We start from the raw sequence: 21,638 nt of genomic DNA on the forward strand, positions 1-21,638 counted from the left end.
CTAGCTCATACAGTGAGTCACCCCATAAACTGAACTGGACCGTGTGTGTGGGTGTATGAATATCTTTGTAACCTAAAAGCGAATGTGTTTTGAGCAGTGGCGGCCCCTCGGAAAAAGGGGAGGACCATTCTCAGTGAATTTCATAAAAATTGTAAAACATTGCATTTTTTTCTCTTTTTAGGTAACTATACTAAATATATTCATGTCACCAAATAATTGATTAAAACACACTGTTTTGCAATGGTCTACAGTAGCCTCAACAGCACTCTGTAGGGTAGCTCCATGGTGTAGCCAGAGGACAGCTAGCTTCCGTCTGTTGGTACATTGACTTCAATACAAAACCTAAGAGGCTCTTGGTTCTCACCCCCTTCCATAGATTTACCCAGTAATTATGACAACTACCATGTTGGAGGACGTCCTCTATCAGAGCTCTTGCAGCATGAACTGACATGTTGTCCACCCAGTCAAAGGATCAGAGAATGAATCTAGTACTGAAAGCATAAGCTACAGCTAGCTAGCAGTGCATAAAATGTGAGTAGTTGACTCAGAGAGAAAGACCATAGTTGAACAGTTACAACAAATTCATTTCAAAATTAGAGAAGCAAGAGTGCGTAAAAAAATAATTATTTCACTTACTTAGCTAGCTAATGCAGCTGGCTTAAACAGAAAGGGGATACCTAGTCAGTTGTACAACTGAATGCCGACAACTGAAATGTGTCTAATGCATTTAACCCAACCCCTCTGAATCCTAGAGGTGCGGGGGACTGCCTTAATCGACATCCAGAGGGATGCTATGTTAGCTAGCTAGCTACGACTATCCAACACAATACTGGAACTCTTCCAAGGCAAGGTAAGCTTTTGGTTTTATTAATGTATTGCCACTGGGGCACGCTGGTGTAACTGCTTACTGACTATACACTAACATTACAGCATGATTGTAGCGGGTTTATTAACAGATTAGTTCTATTAGCTATGTTGACTAGGACATTACTTTAGCCAATATGGGGACAATTATGTAGGCTGTGTGTAGCGGTTATGACATGGTTTGGCTTGGAAAGGTTTTTTCGCCTGGTCACATACAGCTGATGTGTTAATTGAAGTCAACAAACAAAGGGAACAGGTGAGGGGAGGAGAGCGCATAGGGGCGAGAAGGAATAAAACGTGGCTACTATGAAAGTTAATGGTTTATTTGTGATCAAGGGTGTATTCATTCAGCCGATTCTGTTGAAAAACATTTCTTAAACAGAAAATACCTGAATTTGTCCAATAGAAATGCTCATTTGCAACTGTTGGACTATTGATTACACCCCAGATAAGATACAGTTGAAGTCGGAAGTTTACATACACCCTAGCCAAATACATCAGTTTTTCACAATTCCTGACATTTAATCAGAGTAAAAATTCCCTGTCTTAGGTCAGTTAGGATCACCACTTTATTTTAAGAATGTGAAATGTCAGAATAATAGCAGAGAGAGGGATTTATTTCAGCTTTTATTTCTTTCATCACATTCCCAGTGGGCCAGAAGTTTACATGCACTCAATTAGTATTTGGTAGCATTGCCTTTAAATTGTTTAACTTAGGTCAAACGTTTCGGGTAGCCTTCCACAAGCTTCCCACAATAAGTTGGGTGAATTTTGGCCCATTCCTCCTGACAGAGCTGGTGTAACTGAGTCAGGTTTGTAGGGCTCCTTGCTCGCACAAACTTTTTCAGTTCTGCCCACAAATGTTCTATAGGATTGAGGTCAGGGCTTTGTGATGGCCACTCCAATACCTTGACTTTGTTGTCCTTAAGCCCTTTTGCCACAACTTTGGAAGTATGCTTGGGGTCATTGTCCATTTGGAAGACCCATTTGCGACCAAGCTTTAACTTCCTGACCGATGTCTTGAGATGTTTCTTCAATATATCCACATCATTTTCTTTCCTCGTGTTACTATATATTTTGTGAAGTGCACCAGTGCACCAAGCTTTAACTTCCTGACCGATGTCTTGAGATGTTTCTTCAATATATCCACATCATTTTCTTTCCTCGTGTTACTATATATTTTGTGAAGTGCACCAGTCCCTCCTGCAGCAAAGCACCCCCACAACATGATGCTGCCACCCCTGTGCTTCACGGTTGGGGTGGTGTTCTTAGGCTTGCAAGCCTCCCCCTTTTTCCTCCAAACATAACGGTGGTCATTATAGCCAAACAGTTCTATTTTTGTTTCATCAGACCAGAGGACATTTCTCCAAAAAGTACAATCTTTGTCCCCATGTGCAGTTGCAAACCGTAGTCTGGCTTTTTATGGCTGTTTTGGAGCAGTGTCTTCTTTCTTGCTGAGCGGCCTTTCAGGTTATGTCGATATAGGACTCGTTTTACTGTGGATATAGATACTTTTGTACCTGTTTCCTCCAGCATCTTCACAGGGGCCTTTGCTGTTGTTCTGGGATTGATTTGCACTTTTTGCATCAAAGTGCGTTCATCTCTAGGAGACAGAACTTGTCTCCTTCCTGAGCGGTATGACAGCTGCGTGGTCCCATGGTGTTTATACTTGCGTACTATTGTTTGTACAGATGAACGTGGTACCTTCAGGCGTTTGGAAATTGCTCCCAAGGACAAACCAGACTTGTGGAGGTCTACTATTTTGTGCCTGAGGTCTTGGCTGATTTCTTTTGATTTTCCCATGATGTCAAGCAAAGAGGCACTGAGTTTGAAGGTAGGCCTTGAAATACATCCACAGGTACACCTCCAATTGACTCAAATGATGGCAATTAGCCTATCACAGGTTTCTAAAGCCATGACATAACTTTCTGTAATTTTCCAAGCTGTTTAAAGGCACAGTCAACTTAGTGTATGTAAACTTCTGACCCACTGGAATTGTGATACAGTGAATTATAAATTAAATAATCTGTAAACAATTGTTGGAAAAATTACTTGTGTCATGCACAAAGTAGATGTCCTAACCGACTTGCAAAAACTATAGTTCGTTAACGAAAAATTGTGGAGTGGTTGCAAAACAGGTTTTAGTGACTCCAACCTAAGTGTATGTAAACTTCAGACTTCAACTGTAGATGCAGGCAAGAGTGCAAGGCGGTATTGAATGTGTCACTGTCATCTCAACATTTTCTCTCATCTTGTATGCACCTACATTGTAAACTTTCATTCATAGGCTAGGTTGTAGCAACCCTCATTATGGGTATAGGGAAACCAACCTATCGATGTTACATTGAACTGGGTGAATGGAATATGAATGTCAGTCATCCAACATGCAGTAAAATAAATAAGGCCATGCTCATTAAAAACAAGAAGTCTCCCTCAAACGTCACTGACGACCGCCATGGATTTTGAGAGTTCTTAAAATGGTATTAAAGGTTTGACTGAACCCAATAAGTGTGTTAATGACATATATTAATCTCCAGAAGATGTTTCACGATGCTAATGGCTATGATGGAACACATCCTCTCTCATTATGGCACTAGTGGTGATGACTTGACAGATACACTGTATGCACTGTACTAGGCAGTGGGGGTCAGAGGGAGGCTTAGAGGGATACCTGATGTGTGTTCCTTTTTCTGTGATCAACCTTTTTATTATTTCCTTTCTGTGAGGGGTTCAAACATCAGACAGGCAATAATCTTCCACCAGCAACCAGAGAAAAACACGCCTCATACCACCCCTTCCCTGTGGGCCTGAATGCAAATGTAAAAAATATGAAAATAGGTGTGTGTGTATATATATGTGTGTGTATATATATATATACAGACAGACACACAGACTGTACCAGTCAAAAGTTTGGACACACCTACTCATTCAAGGGTTTTTCTTTATTTTTACAATTTTCTATATTGTAGAATAATAGTGAAGACATAAACTATGAAATAACACATATGGAATCATGATCATCACCTCTCAACCAAAAAAGTGTTAAACAAATAAAAATATATTTGAGATTCTTCAAAGTAGCCACCCTTTGCCTTGATGACAGCTTTGCACGCTCTTGGCATTCTCTCATCCAGCTTCATGAGGTAGTCACCTGGAATGCTTTTCAATTAACAGGTGTGCCTTGTTCATTTGTGGAATTTCTTTCCTTCTTAATTTGTTTGAGACAATCAGTTGTGTTGTGACAAGGTAGGGGTGGTATACAGAAGATATCCCTATTTGGTAAAAGAGCAAGTTCCTATTATGGAAAGAACAGCTCAAATGTGACTGGCCGTCTTGATTTGGTCATTGGTCTAAAAAGTTAACCAAGATGGCGTAGCACTGCAGACGTGGTTTGTCGTCCTCTCGTTTACTTTTTGTATTTTTCGTCTTTTTTTAATATATTTCAATTTATTTTCAATCTCTTTTCCATTTTTAAATTAAATATACCTTCCTGTAACCCGCCTCACCCAATGTTACATGGATCCGCTATGTTTTTAGACCTTATAGCCAGAACCTCCATCAGAAGCTTGCCATCAGAAGCTAACCAGCTAATTAGCTACTAGCTATTTAGTCATTGTTAGCCACTGCTAGCGGCCTTTACCTTCTGCACAGACACCAGATGTTTTTTTAGCCTGGATAATACTTGCCAGCCTGCCTGTATCGGACTGTTTTCTCCACTACAACGCCGGTTTCCCTGGACCATTACTCCTGATCATCACAGCTAGCTAGCTGCCACTGAGTGACCCAGCCCCAAAGCTGAGCCAGGCCCACCTCCCGGCCTACTCTGTGATCACTCGGCTACTCAGCCGATGCCTCCCGGACTCTACCCCCAACACGCCTAGAATCCACTACTCCACCAGATCCTTGCCGTAAGCTCTGGACCCTTGCATCGGATCATCGCTGCTAGCTAGCTGCTACCGTGTGGCTATAGTGGCTAACCCCCCTGCCCCGAAGCTAGCACCAGTTAGCCGCGAGCCAGGCGCATCTCCCGGCTAGCAAACAAAATTACTACAACTACAATACCTCTTTCACCATCTGGCCCGGCCTCTATGTCGACACGGCGCCTCGCCGTACCACCACGACTGGTCCGCCGACCTAACTCCATCCGCTGTGCCTTCAACGTAGGAGCAGACGCTTCTACTTACCCCGGCCTGCTAACTTTAAACGCTGTCTCCCACGTGCTAGCGTAGTAACGACTACCCTGCGGCTTCCCTGTTCCATCTATTGCTGTTCACTGGACCCTATGATCACTTGGCTACATAGCTGATGCCTGCTGGACTGTTCATTGATCACGGCACTCCATTTTTTTTTTATCTGCCTTGAACTCAGGCCCTGTGTGTAGTTTACCGACCCTCTCTGCCCATTCATCGCCATTTTACCTGTTGTTGTTGTTGTCTTAGCTGATTATGCTTGGCCCTCCTATGTTGAACATAATAAACGACTACCTATCCACCGGATGTGTACCAAACTCACTAAAAGTTGCAGTAATAAAGCCTCTCTTGAAAAAGCCAAACCTTGACCCAGAAAATATAAAAAACTATCGGCCTATATCGAATCTCCCATTCCTCTCAAAAATTTTGAAAAAGCTGTGCGCAGCACCTCACTGCCTTCCTGAAGACAAACAATGTATACAAAATGCTTCAGTCTGGTTTTAGACCCCATCATAGCACGGAGACTGCACTTGTGAAGGTGGTAAATGACCTTTTAATGGCATCAGACCGAGGCTCTGCATCTGTTCTCGTGCTCCTAGACCTTAGTGCTGCTTTTGATACCATCGATCACCACATTCTTTTGGAGAGATTGGAAACCCAAATTGGTCTACACGGACAAGTTCTGGCCTGGTTTAGATCTTATCTGTCGGAAAGATATCAATTTGTCTCTGTGAATGGTTTGTCCTCTGACAAATCAACTGTACATTTCGGTGTTCCTCAAGGTTCCGTTTTAGGACCACTATTGTTTTCACTACATATTTTACCTCTTGGGGATGTCATTCGAAAACATAACGTTAACTTTCACTGATATGCGGATGACACACAGCTGTACATTTCCATGAAACATGGTGAAGCCCCAAAATTGCCCTTGCTGGAAGCCTGTGTTTCAGACATAAGGAAGTGGATGGCTGCAAACTTTCTACTTTTAAACTCGGACAAAACAGAGATGCTTGTTCTTGGTCCCAAGAAACAAAGAGATCTTCTGTTGAATCTGACAATCAATCTTGATGGTTGTACAGTCGTCTCAAATAAAACTGAAGAACCTCACCGTTACTCTGGACCCTGATCTCTCTTTTGACAAACATATCAAGACAGCTTTTTTCCATTTACGTAACATTGCAAAAATCAGACATTTTCTGTCCAAAAATGATGCAGAAAATTAATCCATGCTTTTGTTACTTCTAGGTTAGACTACTGCAATGCTCTACTTTCTGGCTACCTGGATAAAGCACTAAATAAACTTCAGTTAGTGCTAAATACGGCTGCTAGAATCCTGACTAGAACCAAAAAATGTATCATATTACTCTGGTGCTAGCCTCCCTACACTGGCTTCCTGTTAAGGCAAGGGCTGATTTCAAGGTTTTACTGTTAACCTACAAAGCATTACATGGGCTTGCTCCTACCTATCTTTCCAATTTGGTCCTGCCGTACATACCTACACGTACGCTACGGTCACAAGACGCAGGCCTCCTAATTGTCCCTAGAATTTCTAAGCAAACAGCTGGAGGCAGTGCTTTCTCCTATAGAGCTCCATTTTATGGAATGGTCTGCCTACCCATGTGAGAGACGCAGACTCGGTCTCAACCTTTAAGTCTTTACTGAAGACTTATCTCTTCAGTAGGTCCTATGATTGAGTGATTGAGTCTGGCCCAGGAGTGTGAAGGTGAACGGAAAGGCACTGGAGCAACGAACCGCCCTTGCTGTCTCTGCCTGGCCGGTTCCCCTCTCTCCACTGGGATTCTCTGCCTCTAACCCTATTACAAGGGCTGAGTCACTGGCTTACTGGTGCTCTTCCATGCCGTCCCTAGGAGGGGTGCGTCACTTGAGTGGGTTGAGTCACTGACGTGGTCTTCCTGTCTGGGTTGGCGCCCCCCCCTCCTTGGGTTGTGCCGTGGCGGAGATCTTTGTGGGCTATACTCGGCCTTGTCTCAGGATGGTAAGTTGGGGTGGTTGAAGATATCCCTCTTGTGGTGTGGGGGCTGTGCTTTGGCAAAGTGGGTTGGGTTATATCCTGCCTGTTTGGCCCTGTCTGGGGGTATCATCGGACAGTGTCTCCTGACTCCTCCTGTCTCAGCCTCCAGCATTTATGCTGCAGTAGTTTATGTGTCGGGGGGCTAGGCTCAGTCTGTTATATCTGGAGTATTTCTCCTCTTATCCGGTGTCCTATGTGAATTTAAGTATGCTCTCTCTAATTCTCTGAATGAGGACCTGAGCCCTAGGACCATGCCTCAGGACTACCTGGCATGATGACTCCTTGTTGTCCTCATTCCACCTGGCCGTGCTGCTGCTCCAGTTTCAACTGTTCTGCCTGCGACTATGGAACCCTGATCTGTTCACTGTGATTACTATTATTTGAAATGGCCTTTGAACGTTTTATTACCTACTGGAGAGCTCTTCTTTCTCTACGCCCATTCAGCATCGTTCACACCCTCTAAAACTATAACCCCACCCATCTCTTTAAGGGTTGATCCGAGTGTTCTGTCCTAACAACAAGAACAGTCAAGCACCCATGCTAACTGACTAATGTTGGCTAGCTTGCTTGCTACTTCCAGACACAAATGAGAGAACAGCTAACTGACCATTTTACTCACCCTAGCAGAGCTGGTTAGGCTGTTTTTATGTTATCCAGGGTGTTGGTGACTGTAACTGTGCTGCTGGCAACAATTTACGCTTTTTTTCCCAACGGGTGTTGAGCGTTAGTAAATTTGTCAGTTATTCTGCGCTCTGGCACACTCAGACGAAAGTGCTCTGAAATCAGAGTAGATAGCCAGAGCGAATTTACCAGCTACATCTATTAACAGTTGTTGCAGTGACATTCAATTGAAATGGTTTCTTGCATAGTGAAGTCTTTTGTTAAGACATGTAGCTAGCTAGCTAAGTAAACAATTAACCATAATCCCAACTCATGACGTTACTACCCTGCATGAATCTGCAGGTAGCTAACCACCCAGGCTCAATGTTAGCTAGCTAACATTAGCCTATAACTAGCAAAGCAAATTGCTCTGAGATATGAATAATAACATCATACACATAATGTTAGCTAGCGAGCCAGCCAGCTAACGTTAGCTAGCTAACAGTATACTTTAACTTGAAATGAAAATTACTTTATCAAAATTAGAAATGTGTAATATCTGAAAATGTAGCTAGCTAGACTATCTTACATCATGGATGGATGCCTCTCCCTTTCACGGATTTCATGGTTGCCCTTAGTATGAAGATGTAATTCGGAGACACGTGTTTTCTCCATCTCCTTAGCTATCATACTCTAACTTCACTGGTTTCAAAACTCCAGAAAGTGGAGGACTGAGTTTTAAAGCTGCGATAGACAGGATTACCTACACATACTGACCAGCTCAAATAGACAGAAGCTGCTATATGGCAGATCAATCTGAACTCCTCTCTCGGCATGTCCAGCCCACTTATTATCTCAGCCAATCATGGCTAGCAGGAAAGTTGCTGACCTTTTTTGTGGCTAAACCAACTAATTACAGATGACATACAAGTCTGTTATTAATGGGCTAGGTGGGACGCTAGCACCCCACCTCGACAACATCCGGTGAAAATGCAGAGCGTGAAATTCAAAATACAAAAATCGTAACATTAAACATTCTTGAAAATACAAGTGTCAAAGCTTAACTTTTTGTTAATCCAGCCGCTTTGTCAGATTTCAAAAAGGCTTTACAGCGAAAGCATACCGTGTGATTATCTGAGGACAGCTCCCCGCATACACCAGCATTAAAAACATTTTTCAAACCAGCAGAGGCGTCACAAAAATCAGAAATGGTGATAAAATAAATCACTTACCTTTGAAGATCTTCCTCTGTTTGCAATCCCAAGGATCCCAGCTACACAACAAATGGTTGTTTTGTTCGATAAAGTCCTTCTTTATATCCCAAAAAAGTCAGTTTAGTTGGCGTGTTTGATTCAGTAATCCACCCGTTCCACTTGTTCAACTTGCAGACAAAGGAATCCCAAAAGTTACCAGTAAACTTTGTCCAAACAACTCAAACAACGTTTCTAATCAATCCTCAGGTACCCTAATATGTAAATAAACGATACAATTTAAGACGGAATGTAGTATGTTCAATACCGGAGATAAATAATGAAGTGCGCGCCCTCATCCATGTGCGCCACAAGACTACAGTCCTAACGAGAGACACCTTGAAAAACTACAACTACTAGCTCATTTTTCAAAAAACAAGACTGAAACCCTTTCTAAAGACTGACATCTAGTGGAAGCCAGAGGAACTGCAATCTGGGAGGAATTCCTTTGAATATCCCATAGACAAGCATTGGAATGGCCTGTGACCTCAAAAAATATCAGTTCTGTTATACTCACAGACATTATTTTAACAGTTTTAGAAACTTCAGAGTGTTTCCTATTCAATGCTACCAATTATATTATAATTATATCATATCCTAGCTTCTGGGCCTGAGGAACAGGCAGTTTACTCTGGGCACTTCAGTCATCCGAACTTCAGAATACTGCCCCCTAGCCTTAAGAAGTTATTAAGGCGCATGAAAGTTCACATGTTCCAGAAGGCATTTCTGACAAAAAACGTTTACGTTCAAATGGCTCTCCTGTGAAGTAGTGACCCGGGACATACACCTAGTTTCCTGAAACGAGTGACAAAAAAGCAAAGAGAAACGACAATCCATCATTACTTTAAGACATTAAGGTCAGTCAATTTGGAACATTTTGAGAACTTTGAAAGTTTCTTCAAGTGCAGTCGCATAAACGATCAAGCGCTTTGATGAAACTGGCTCTCATGAGGACCGCCACAGGAAAGGAAGATCCAGAGTTACCTCTGCTGCAGAGGATAAATTCATTAGAGTTATCAGCCTCAGGAATTGCAGCCAAAATAAATGCGTCAGAGTTCAAGTAACAGACACATCTCAACATCAACTGTCCAGAGGAGACTGCGTGAATCAGGCCTTCATGGTCGAATTGCTGCAAAGAAACTACTACTAAAGGACACCAATAATAAGAAGAGACTTGCTTGGGCCAAGAAACGCGAGCAATGGACATTAGACCGGTGGAAATCTGTCCTTTGGTCTGATGAGCCCAAATTTGAGATTTATGGTTCCAACTGCCGTGCCTTTGTGAGACGCAGAGTAGGTGAACGGATGATCTCCGCATGTGTGGTTCCCACAGCGAAGCATGGAGGAGGAGGTGCGATGGTGTGGGGGTGCTTTAATGGTGACACTGTCTGTGATTTATTTACAATTCAAAACACGTAACTAGCATGGCTACCACAGCATTCTGCAGCGATACGCCATCCCATCTGGTTTGCGCTTAGTCCCACTATCATTTGTTTTTCAACAGGACAATGACCCAACACCTCCAGGTTGTGTAAGGGCTGTTTGACCAAGGAGAGTGATGGAGTGCTGCATCAGATGACCTGGCGTCCACAGTCATCCGACCTCAACCCAATTGAGATGGTTTGGGATGAGTTGGACCGCAGAGTGAAGGAGAGATTGAGAGTGAAGGAAAAGCAGCCAACATGTGCTCAGCATTCCAGGTGAAGCTGGTTGAGAGAATGTCAAGAGTGTGCAAAGCTGTCATCAAGGCAAAGGGTGACTACTTTGAAGAATCTAAAATATATTTTGGTATTTTTAACACTTTTTTAGTTACTGCATGATTCCATGTGTTATTTCATAGTTATGATGTCTTCACTATTATTCGACAATGTAGAAAATAGTCAAATTCATAACATCCCTTGAATGAGTAGGTTTGTCCAAACTTTTGACTAGTACTCTAATATACAGTGCATTCGGAAAGTTTTCAGACCCCTTGACTTTTCACATTTTGTTACTTTACAGCCTTATTCTAAAATTGATTAAACAGTTTTTCCCCCTCATCGATCTCCACATAGTACCCCATAATGACAAAGCGAAAACAGGTTTTTAGAAATGTTTGCAAATGTATTAAAAATAATAACAGAAATACCTTATTTACATAAGTATTCAGACCCTTTGCTATGAGACTCAAAATTGAGCATCCTGTTTTCATTGATCATCCTTGAGATATTTCTACGAATTGATTGGAGTCCACCTGTGGTAAATTCAATTGATTGGACATGATTTGGAAAAGCACACACCTGTCTATATAAGGTCCCACAGCTGACAGTGCATGTCAGAGCAAAATCCAAGCCATGAGGTCGATGGAAGTGTCCGTAGAGCTCCGAGACAGGATTGTGTCGAGGCACAGATCTGGAAAAGGGTACCAAAAAATGTCTTCAGCATTGAAGGTCCCCAAGAACAAAGTGGCCTTCATCATTCTTAAATTAAGTTTGGAACCACCTAGATTCTTCCTAGAACTGGCCACCCGACCAAACTGACCAATCGGGGGAGAAGGGCCTTGGTCAGGGAGGTGACCAAGAGCCTGATGGTCACTCTGACAGAGCTCCAGAGTTCCTCTGTGGAGATGGGGGAAGCTTCCCAAAGGACAACCATCTCTGCAGCACTCCAAATATCTGACCTTTTATGTAGAGTGGCCAGACGGAAGCCACTCTTCAATAAAAGGCATATGACAGCCTGCTTGGAGTTTGTCAAAAGGCACCTAAAGGACTCTCAGACCATGAGAAACAAGATTCTCTGGTCTGATGAAACAAAGATTGATCTCTTTGACCTGAATGCCAAGCGTAATGTCTGGAGGAAACCTGGTACCATCCCTACAGTGAAGCATGGTGGTGGCAGCATCATGCTGTGGGATGTTTTTTAACGGCAGGGACTGGGAGACTAGTCAGGATCGAGGGAAAGATTAACAGAGCAAAGTACAGAGAAATCGGTGAAAACCTGCTCCAGATTTCTCTGTACTTTGCTCTGTTCATCTTTCTCTCAATCCTGACCGGTCTCCCAGTCCCTGCCACTGAAAAATCCCCACAGCATGATACTGCCACCACCATGCTTCACCTTAGGCATGATGCCAGGTTTCCTCCAGACATATGCACAAATGTCTAAAAATCTGTTTTTGCTTTGTCATTCTGGGGTACTGTGTGTAGATTGATGGGGGGGAAACTATTTAATTAATTTTAGAATAAGGCTGTAACATAACAAAATCTGGAGAAAGTCAAGGGATCTGAATACTTTTCCAAATTCACTGTATATCACAGTATATAAAAAATATAAATGCAACATGCAACAATTTCAAAGGTTTTACTGAGTTACAGTTCATATAAGAAAATCAGTCAATTGAAATACATTTGTTAGACCCTAATCTATGGATTTCAGATGACTGGGAATACAGATGCATCTGTTGGTCACAGATACCTTAAAAATGGTAAGGGGCGTGGATCAGACAACCAGTCAATTTCTGGTGTGACCACCATTTGCCTCATGCAGCGTGACACATCTCTTTCGCATAAAGTTGATCAGGCTGTTGATTGTGGAATGTTGTGCCACTCCTCTTCAATGGCTGTGCGAAATGTCTGGATATTGGCGGGAACTGGAACACGCTGACGTACACTTCGGTCCAAAGCATCCTAAACATGCTCAATTGGTGTCATGTCTGGTAAGTATGCAAGCCATGGAAGAACTGGGACATTTTCAGCTTCCAGAAATTGTGTATAGATCCTTGCGACATGGGGCGTGCATTATCATGCTGAAACATGAGGCGATGGCGGCGGATGAATGGCACAACAATCGGCCTCAGGATCTCGTCAAAGTATCTCTGTGCATTCAGATTGACTTCGAATGCACTTTGGTGAACTTTGTTCACAATGTTGACATCAGCAAACCGCTCGCCCACACGATGCCATACACGTGGTCTGCGGTTGTGATGCCGATTGGACGTACTGCGAAACTCTAAAACGCAATGGAGGTCGCTTATTGCAGAGAAATAAACATTGAATTCTCTGTCAACAGCTCTGGTGGACATTCCTGCAGTCAGCATGCCAATTGCACACTCCCTCAAAACTTGAGACATCTGTGGTATAATGTTGTGTGACAAAACTGCACATTTTAAAGTGGCCTTTTATTGTCCACAGCACAAGGTGCACCTGTGTAATCATCATTCTGTGGAATCAGCTTCTTGATATGTCACACCTGTCAGGTGGATTATCTTGGCAAAGGAGAAATGCTCACGAACAGGGATGTAATCAAATTTGTGCACAAAATTTGAGAGAAATAAGCTTTCTGGGATCTTTTATTTCAGCTCATGAAACAACACTATATTTGTGTGTGTGTGTGTGTGTGTGTGTGTGTGTGTGTGTGTGTGTGTGTGTGTGTGTGTGTGTGTGTGTGTGTGTGTGTGTGTGTGTGTGTGTGTGTGTGTGTGTGTGTGTGTGTGTGTGTGTGTGTGTGTGTGTGTGTGTGTGTGTGTGTGTGTGTGTGTGTGTGTGTGTGTGTGTGTGTGTGTGAACTCGGCAAGAAAAGAAACATCATCTCACTGTCAACTGCGTTTATTTTCAGCAAACTTAACGTGTAAATATTTGTGTGAACATAAGATTCAACAACTGAGACATAAACTGAACAAGTTCCACAGACATGTGACTAACATAAATGGAATAATGTGTCCCTGAACAAAGGGGAGTTCAAAATCAAAGTAACAGTCAGTATCTGGTGTGGCCACCAGCTGCATTAAGTACTGCAGTGCATCTCCTCCTCATGGACTGCACCAGATTTGCCAGTTCTTGCTGTAAGATGTTACCCAACTCTTCCACCAAGGCACCTGCAAGTTCCCGGACATTTCTGGGCGGAATGGCCGAGCCCTCACCCTCTGATCCAACAGGTCCCATACGTGCTCAATGGGATTGAGATCTGGGCTTGTCGCTGGCCATGGCAGAACACTGACATTCCTGTCTTGCAGGAAATCACGCACAGAATGAGCAGTATGGCTGGTGGCATTGTCATGCTGGAGTGTCATGTCAGGAAGAGCCTGCAGGAAGGGTACCACATGAGGGAGGAGGATGGCTTCCCTGTAACGCACAGCGTTGAGATTGCCTGCAATGACAACAAGCTCAGTCCGATGATGCTGTGACACACCGTCCCAGACCATGACGGACCCTCCACCTCCAAATCGATCTCGCTCCAGAGTACAGGCCTCGGTGTAAAGCTCATTCCTTCGACGAATAAACACAAATCCGACCATCGCCCCTGGTGAGACAAAACCGCGACTCGTCAGTCAAGAGCACTTTTAGCCAGTCCTGTCTGGTCCAGCAACAGTGGGTTTGTGATCATAGGCGACGTTGTTGCCGGTGATGTCTGGTGAGGACCTGCCTTACAACAGGCCTACAAGCCCTCAGTCCCGCCTCTCTCAGCCTATTGCTGACACTCTGAGCAGTGATGGAGGGATTGTGCGTTCCTGGTGTAACTCGGGCAGTTGTTGTTGCCATCCTGTACCTGTCCTCCTCATCAAAAAAGCTGACTAGCATAGCCTAGCCTAACGGGACAGGGATATCATATAATATAATTTTCATGAAATTAAACAAACAAGTCCAATACAGCAAATGAAAGATAAACATCTTGTGAATCCAGCCAATATTTCCGATTTTTTAAGTGTTTTACAGCGAAAACACAATATAGAATTATATTAGCTTACCACAATAGCCAAACACACAACGGCATTTATTCACCGCAAAGGTACCTTTCGCAAAAACCAGCAAAAGATATAAAATTAATCACTAACCTTTGGACAACTTCATCAGATGACAGTCTTATAACATCATGTTATACAATACATTTATATTTTGTTTGAAAATGTGCATATTTATAGCTACAAATCCTGGTTATACATTGTGAATACGTAGCAACGATTCACCAGAATCTCCGGAGATATTTTGGACACTCACCTAATCTGACCAAAGAACTCATCATAAACTTTACATAAAAATACTTGTTGTATGGCAAATGAAAGATACACTGGTTCTTAATGCAACCGCTATGTTAGATTTAAAAAAATAACTTTACTATAACATACAGCTTGCATTATTGTGAGACAGTACTCACCAACATGGCGGAGAATAGGAGTCAACATTTTACATAGAAATACGAAATAACATCATAAATGTTTTCTTACTTTTGCTGAGCTTCCATCAGAATGTTGTACAAGGAGTCCTTGGTCCAGAATAAATCGTTGTTTGGTTTTAGAATGTCCATTTCTTCTGTCGAATTCGCGCCACAATGCTAGCCAAGGTTGCTAACATTCCCATCCTCTCTTGGCGCAAGGAACGGAAAACTCCAAAAGCCCCAATAAACGTTGAATAAACTGATAAAACTCGGTTGAAAAAAACCTACTTTATGATGTTATTATCATATGTATCAAATAAAATCAGAGCCGGAGATATTCGCCGTGTATACCGAACGCTTTTCAGAAGACAATGTCGAGGTCCCTCGTGCGCCGTCGAAGACAAAGAAATACCGGACCTGTCACTCCAAAAGCTCTTGTTCGGCCTCAGATCAAGCTAGACACCCCATTCCACCTTCCACTGCCTGTTGACATCTAGTGGAAGGCGTATGAAGTGTATGCATATCGATAAATAAAAGCTAGTTGAATAGGCAGGCCCTGAAACAGAGCGTCTTTTTCAGATTTTTCACTTCCTATATGGAAGTTTGCTGCAAAATGAGTTCTGTTTTACTCACAGATAAAATTCAAACAGTTTTAGAAACTTGAGAGTGTTTTCTATCCAATAGTAATAATAATATGCATATTGTATGATCTAGAACAGAGTACGAGGCCGTTTCATTTGGGCACGATTTTTTCCAAAGTGAAAACAGCGCCCCCGTATTGACAAGAGGAAAAAAAGCTATCCGAACCTTCATGGCCCTATGTGATAAAGTAATTGCCCCCTCCCTTGTTAAATCATGAATTTACTGTGGTTATTCACCTTTTTTGGAAAGCTGAGTTCAATTTCACTATCCACACCCAGGCATGATTACTGCCAGACCTGTTGAATCAAGAAATCACTTAAATAGAACTTGTCTAACAAAGTGAAGTAGGCCAAAAGATCTCAAAAAGCAAGACATCATGCCGTGATCCAAAGAAATTCAGGAACAGACGAGAAACAAAGTAATTGACATACAGTGGGGAGAACAAGTATTTGATACACTGCCGATTTTGCAGGTTTTCCTACTTACAAAGCATGTAGAGGTCTGTAATTTTTATCATAGGTACACTTCAACTGTGAGAGACGGAATCTAAAACAAAAATCCAGAAAATCACATTGTATGATTTTTAAGTAATTAATTTGCATTTTATTACATGACATAAGTATTTGATCACCTACCAACCAGTAAGAATTCCGGCTCTCACAGACCTGTTAGTTTTTCCTTAAGAAGCCCTCCTGTTCTCCACTCATTACCTGTATTAACTGCACCTGTTTGAACTCGTTACCTGTATAAAAGACACCTCTCCACACACTCAATCAAACAGACTCCAACCTCTCCACAATGGCCAAGACCAGAGAGCTGTGTAAGGACATCAGGGATAAAATTGTAGACCTGCACAAGGCTGGGATGGGCTACAGGACAATAGGCAAGCAGCTTGGTGAGAAGGCAACAACTGTTGGCGCAATTATTAGAAAATGGAAGAAGTTCAAGATGACGGTCAATCACCCTCGGTCTGGAGCTCCATGCAAGATCTCACCTCGTGGGGCATCAATGATCATGAGGAAGGTGAGGGATCAGCCCAGAACTACACAGCAGGACCTGGTCAATGACCTGAAGAGAGCTGGGACCACAGTCTCAAAGAAAACCATTAGTAACACACTACGCCATCATGGATTAAAATCCTGCAGCGCATGCAAGGTCCCCCTGCTCAAGCCAGCGCATGTCCAGGCCCGTCTGAAGTTTGCCAATGACCATCTGGATGATCCAGAGGAGGAATAGGAGAAGGTCGTGTGGTCTGATGAGACAAAAATAGAGCTTTTTGGTCTAAACTCCACTCGCCGTGTTTGGAGGAAGAAGGATGATGAGTACAACCCCAAGAACCCATCCCAACCGTGAAGCATGGAGGTGGAAACATCATTCTTTGGGGATGCTTTTCTACAAAGGGGTCAGGACGAATGCACCGTATTGAGGGGAGGATGGATGGGGCCATGTATCGCAAGATCTTGGCCAACAACCTCCTTCCCTCAGTAAGAGCATTGAAGATGGGTCGTGGCTGGGTCTTCCAGCATGACAACGAAACGAAACACACAGCCAGGGCAACTAAGGAGTGGCTCCGTAAGAAGCATCTCAAGGTCCTGGAGTGGTCTAGCCAGTCTCCAGACCTGAACCCAATAGAAAATCTTTGGAGGGAGCTGAAAGTCCGTATTGCCCAGCGACAGCCCCGAAACCTGAAGGATCTGGGGAAGGTCTGTATGGAGGAGTGGGCCAAAATCCCTGCTGCAGTGTGTGCAAACATGGTCAAGAACTACAGGAAACGTATGAGCTCTGTAATTGCAAACAAAGGTTTCTGTACCAAATATTAAGTTCTGCTTTTCTGATGTATCAAATACTTATGTCATGCAATAAAATGCAAATTAATTATTTAAAAATCACACAATGTGATTTTCTGGATTTTTGTTTTAGATTCCGTCTCTCACAGTTGAAGTGTACCTATGATAAAAATTACAGACCTCTACATGCTTTGTAAGTAGGAAAACCTGCAAAATCGGCAGTGTATCAAATACTTGTTCTCCCCACTGTATATCTTAGCTTTGGGACTCCAGCGAACCACGTGAGAGCCATTATCCACAAATGAAGAAAATTTGGAACAGTGGTGAACCTTCCCAGGAGTGGCCGGCCTACCAAAATTACCACAAGAGCGCAGCGACGACTCATCCATGAGGTCACAACAGAACCCACAACAACATCTAAAGAACTGCAGGCCTCACTTGCCTCAGTTAAGGTCAGTGTTTATGACTCAACCATAAGAAAGAGACTGGGCAAAAATGGCATCCATGGCAGAATTCCAAGGCAAAAACCACTACTGACCAAAAATAACATAAGGCTCGTCTCACTGTTGGCAAAAAACATCTTGATGATCCCCAGGACTTTTGGGAAAATATTCTGTGGACTGACGAGACAAAAGTTGAACTGTTTGGAAGGTGTGCATCTGGCGTAAAAGTAACACAGCATTTCAGAAAAAGAACATCATACCAAAAGTCATATATGGTGGTGGTAGTGTGATGGTCTGGGGCTGCTTTGCTGCTTCAGGACCTGGACGACTTGCTGTGATTGATGGAACCATGAATTCTGCTCTCTACCAAAAAATCCTGAAGGAGAATGTCCTGCCATCAGTTTGTGACCTCAAGCTGAAGCGCACTTGGGTTCTGCAGCAGGACAATGATCCAAAACACACCAGCAAGTCCACCTCTGAATGGCTTAAAAAACAAAATGAAGGTTTTGGAGTGGCCTAGTCAAAGTCCGGACTTTAATCCGATTGAGATGCTGTGGCGTGACCTTAAAAAGGCGGTTCATGCTCAAACCCTCCAATGTGGCTGAATTAAAACAATTCTGCAAAGAATAGTGGGTCAAAATTCCTTCACAGCGATGTGAAAGACTCATTGCCAGTTATCGCAAACGCTTGATTATAGTTGTTGCTGCTGAGGGTGGCAAAACCAGTTATTAGGTTAGGGGGAAATTACTTTTTCACATAGGGCCATGAATGTTCGGATAGCTTTTTTTCCCTTAATAAATAAAATCATCACTTAACTGCATTTTGTGTTTACTTGGGTTATCTTTGTGTAATATTTACATTTGTTTGATCTGAAACATTTAAGTGTGACAAATGTGCAAAAGAATAAGAAATCAGGAATGGGGGAAATACTTTTTCACAGCACTGTATATACACTGAGTGTACAAAACGTTAAGGACACCTGCTCCTTCCATGAAAAGATTTGGTATGGGTCCCCAGATACTCAAAAAGTTCTACAGCTGCACCATCGAGAGCATCCTGACCGGTTGTATCACCGCCGCTTAGCATCTGATCATAAGGCGCTACAGAGGGTAGTGCATACGGCCCAGTACATGACTAGGGTCAAGCTTCCTGACATCCAGGACCAATATACTAGGCTGTGTCAGAGGAAGGCCCCAAAAATTGTCAGACACCAGTCACCCAAGTCATAGACTGTTTTCTCGGCTACCACATGGCAAGCGGTACCGCAGCGCCAAGTCTAGGACCAAAAGGCTACTTAACAGCTTCACCCCCAAGCCATAAGACTGCTGAACAATTAATCAAATGGCCACCTGGACTATTTACTTTCTTTTTACACTGCTGCTACTCGCTGTTTATTATCTATGCATAGTCACTTTACAAATTACCTCAACTAACCGCACATTGACCCTGTACTGTTTTTTTTTCACTTGAGTATTTTCTTAACTCCATTTCTTGAACTGCATTGTTGGTGAAGGGCTTGTAAGTAAGGATTTCATGGTAAGGCCTACACCTGCTGTATTCGGCACATTTGATTTGATTTGACATAGGTGAATCAGGTGAATCCAGGTGAAGCTATAATAACTTCAGTCAGTGTAGATAAAGGGGAGAAGACAGGTTAAAGAAGGATTTTTATTCCTTGAGACAATTGAGACATGGATTGTGTCTGTGTGCCATTGAGGGTGAATGGGCAAGACAAAATATTTAAGTGCCTTTGAACGGGGTATGATAGTAAGTGCCAGGCACACCGGTTTGAGTGTGTCAAGAACGGCAACGCTGCTGAGTTTTTCATCCTCAACAGTTTCCCGTGTGTATGAAGAATGGTCCACCACCAAAAGGATATCCATCTAACTTGACACAATTGTGGGAAGCATTGGAGGCAACACTGGCCAGCATCCCTGTTGAACGCTTTCGACACTTTGTAGAGACCATGCCCTGATGAATTGAGGCTGTTCTGAGGGAAAAAGGGGTAGCAACTCAATATTAGGAAGGTGTTCCTAATGTTTTTTTTACACTCAGTATATGTGTTGAGCTTTAAAGATTGTTTATTTGTATGTGTTGGGCTTTACCTGAGATCTTTCTTTACAGAGTCAAGTATATTTGTCCAGGCCTCAATTGTCCCTTGACAAGCACTATTCATTCTCGCTGTCGATAATGATAATGTTATAACTTCTAATAGTAACTGTATCCACTGGCGGATAGGGAGAGAGTGAGGTGATTGCCATCTAAGAGCCAACATTTTTTTTCAGCAGTGCTGCCTGCCAGTAGTAATTGTCTCTGATTAATTGAGAGATTCAATGAGTTATCATCGTTAAGTAACATAGCAGATGCAACGCATTGAATATTTACATTCATGCACTTAAAAAGGAATTGTGTAACTTTGTCCTAGAAGAATTTAACTGCAGGGCAGTCCCACATCATATTAAGGAATGTGCCTGCCTTATTTAAGGGACACAATGAACAGTTGGGAGTTGTGGCCAATTTAATCATAAAACTTTTCCTTGGTGTTAAGTACAGTCTGTGAACAAATGTAAAATGTATAAGTTGATGCCAAGGTCATATTTTTCCATATTCTGTTCCAGTTAAAGGGTTGTTCAGATACACTTAGATCTGTGGACCATACTTTTTTAATTGCTAGCTCAGAATATGAGCTATCCAAAGGTTATTTATATATTATGGAGATCAGTCCTTTCAGGATCCCAGATAAAAATGTATATATAAATAAAAGAGAAACTTGGTTTATATAAGGCTGTGGTTGTAGTTGAAGTACTTAACTGCTATCTGGTGATCTGGCAGAGGAAAAATCAACACTAGCTCTAACAATAGCTGAGGCGTTAAAGATAGATTTTCTTATCTACAGGAGTTCTATTGTTACACTGTGCTAACAGTAGGCTGGAAGCTCGCCAATAAACAAACCTCACTTTCCCATTCAAAGGGTTATCACTGCGGTATTGTGTGTGTGTGAGCGCATTTGTGCGCGCAGGCAGGTACTGTACAGTGCCTCTGATGTGTGTACTAGCCATGCTGGTACAGGTTGCCCTCTAGTGGAGCTTATAGGAACAGTGAGAAAGATGTACTGTGATACAGTGGAGTTTTTTAATGCTTTCCAAGCTCAACACACGTCTTTCTCCCCCACACATCCTCTTACCTCACTGATAACTGTAATCAGAATCACATCCCTCCAATAGACATGTATGACATAAATATTTATATAGTTTTTTTTAGAAACATTGATGTTTCTGTTCTTTAAAGTATTTCAGATGAAAGTACTGTTTTTGTGTTTCTCTCTCTCCTCTGTTGCACACTGAGCAGGAAGCAGACTGTGGCCAATACCCACTTGGCAGGCTTCTCCTTGGTCTTGAGGTTGAAGGTCCAGGTGGTGGGGCCCCTCATACAGGTCTTGTTGATGGGACACTCCTCGTACACGTTATTGGTCTCCTGATGGTCCACCGGTACCGCCTTGATGAAGATCGGCATGTTGGGGGTCAGCTCCTTCAGACGAGCGTCCGCTATCATCCCCATCTGGGTGTCCCAGCGCGCCCCTGCACACACACTACCCCACACACACACACACACCATATAAAGGATTGAACTCTAAACATAGAAACATTTGTCATCACTCCAACCCCTGTGACTGACTCTCTTCATCGCCACATTCTGTGTTTGTG

General features: G+C 42.8%; 1 long non-coding RNA gene across 1 annotated transcript; it reads left to right on the forward strand.

Annotated features, from left to right (window-relative positions):
- Positions 1-415: 415 nt before the first annotated feature.
- LOC139571183 (uncharacterized) lies at positions 416-21,411 on the forward strand. Its single transcript, XR_011674251.1, has 3 exons — positions 416-531; positions 753-850; positions 21,283-21,411. It is a non-coding gene; the product is annotated as an uncharacterized lncRNA (long non-coding RNA).
- The last annotated feature ends 227 nt before the right edge of the window (positions 21,412-21,638 follow it).

Source organism: Salvelinus alpinus, chromosome 3 (assembly GCF_045679555.1).
Source record: "Salvelinus alpinus chromosome 3, SLU_Salpinus.1, whole genome shotgun sequence".
Taxonomy (NCBI): domain Eukaryota; kingdom Metazoa; phylum Chordata; class Actinopteri; order Salmoniformes; family Salmonidae; genus Salvelinus; species Salvelinus alpinus.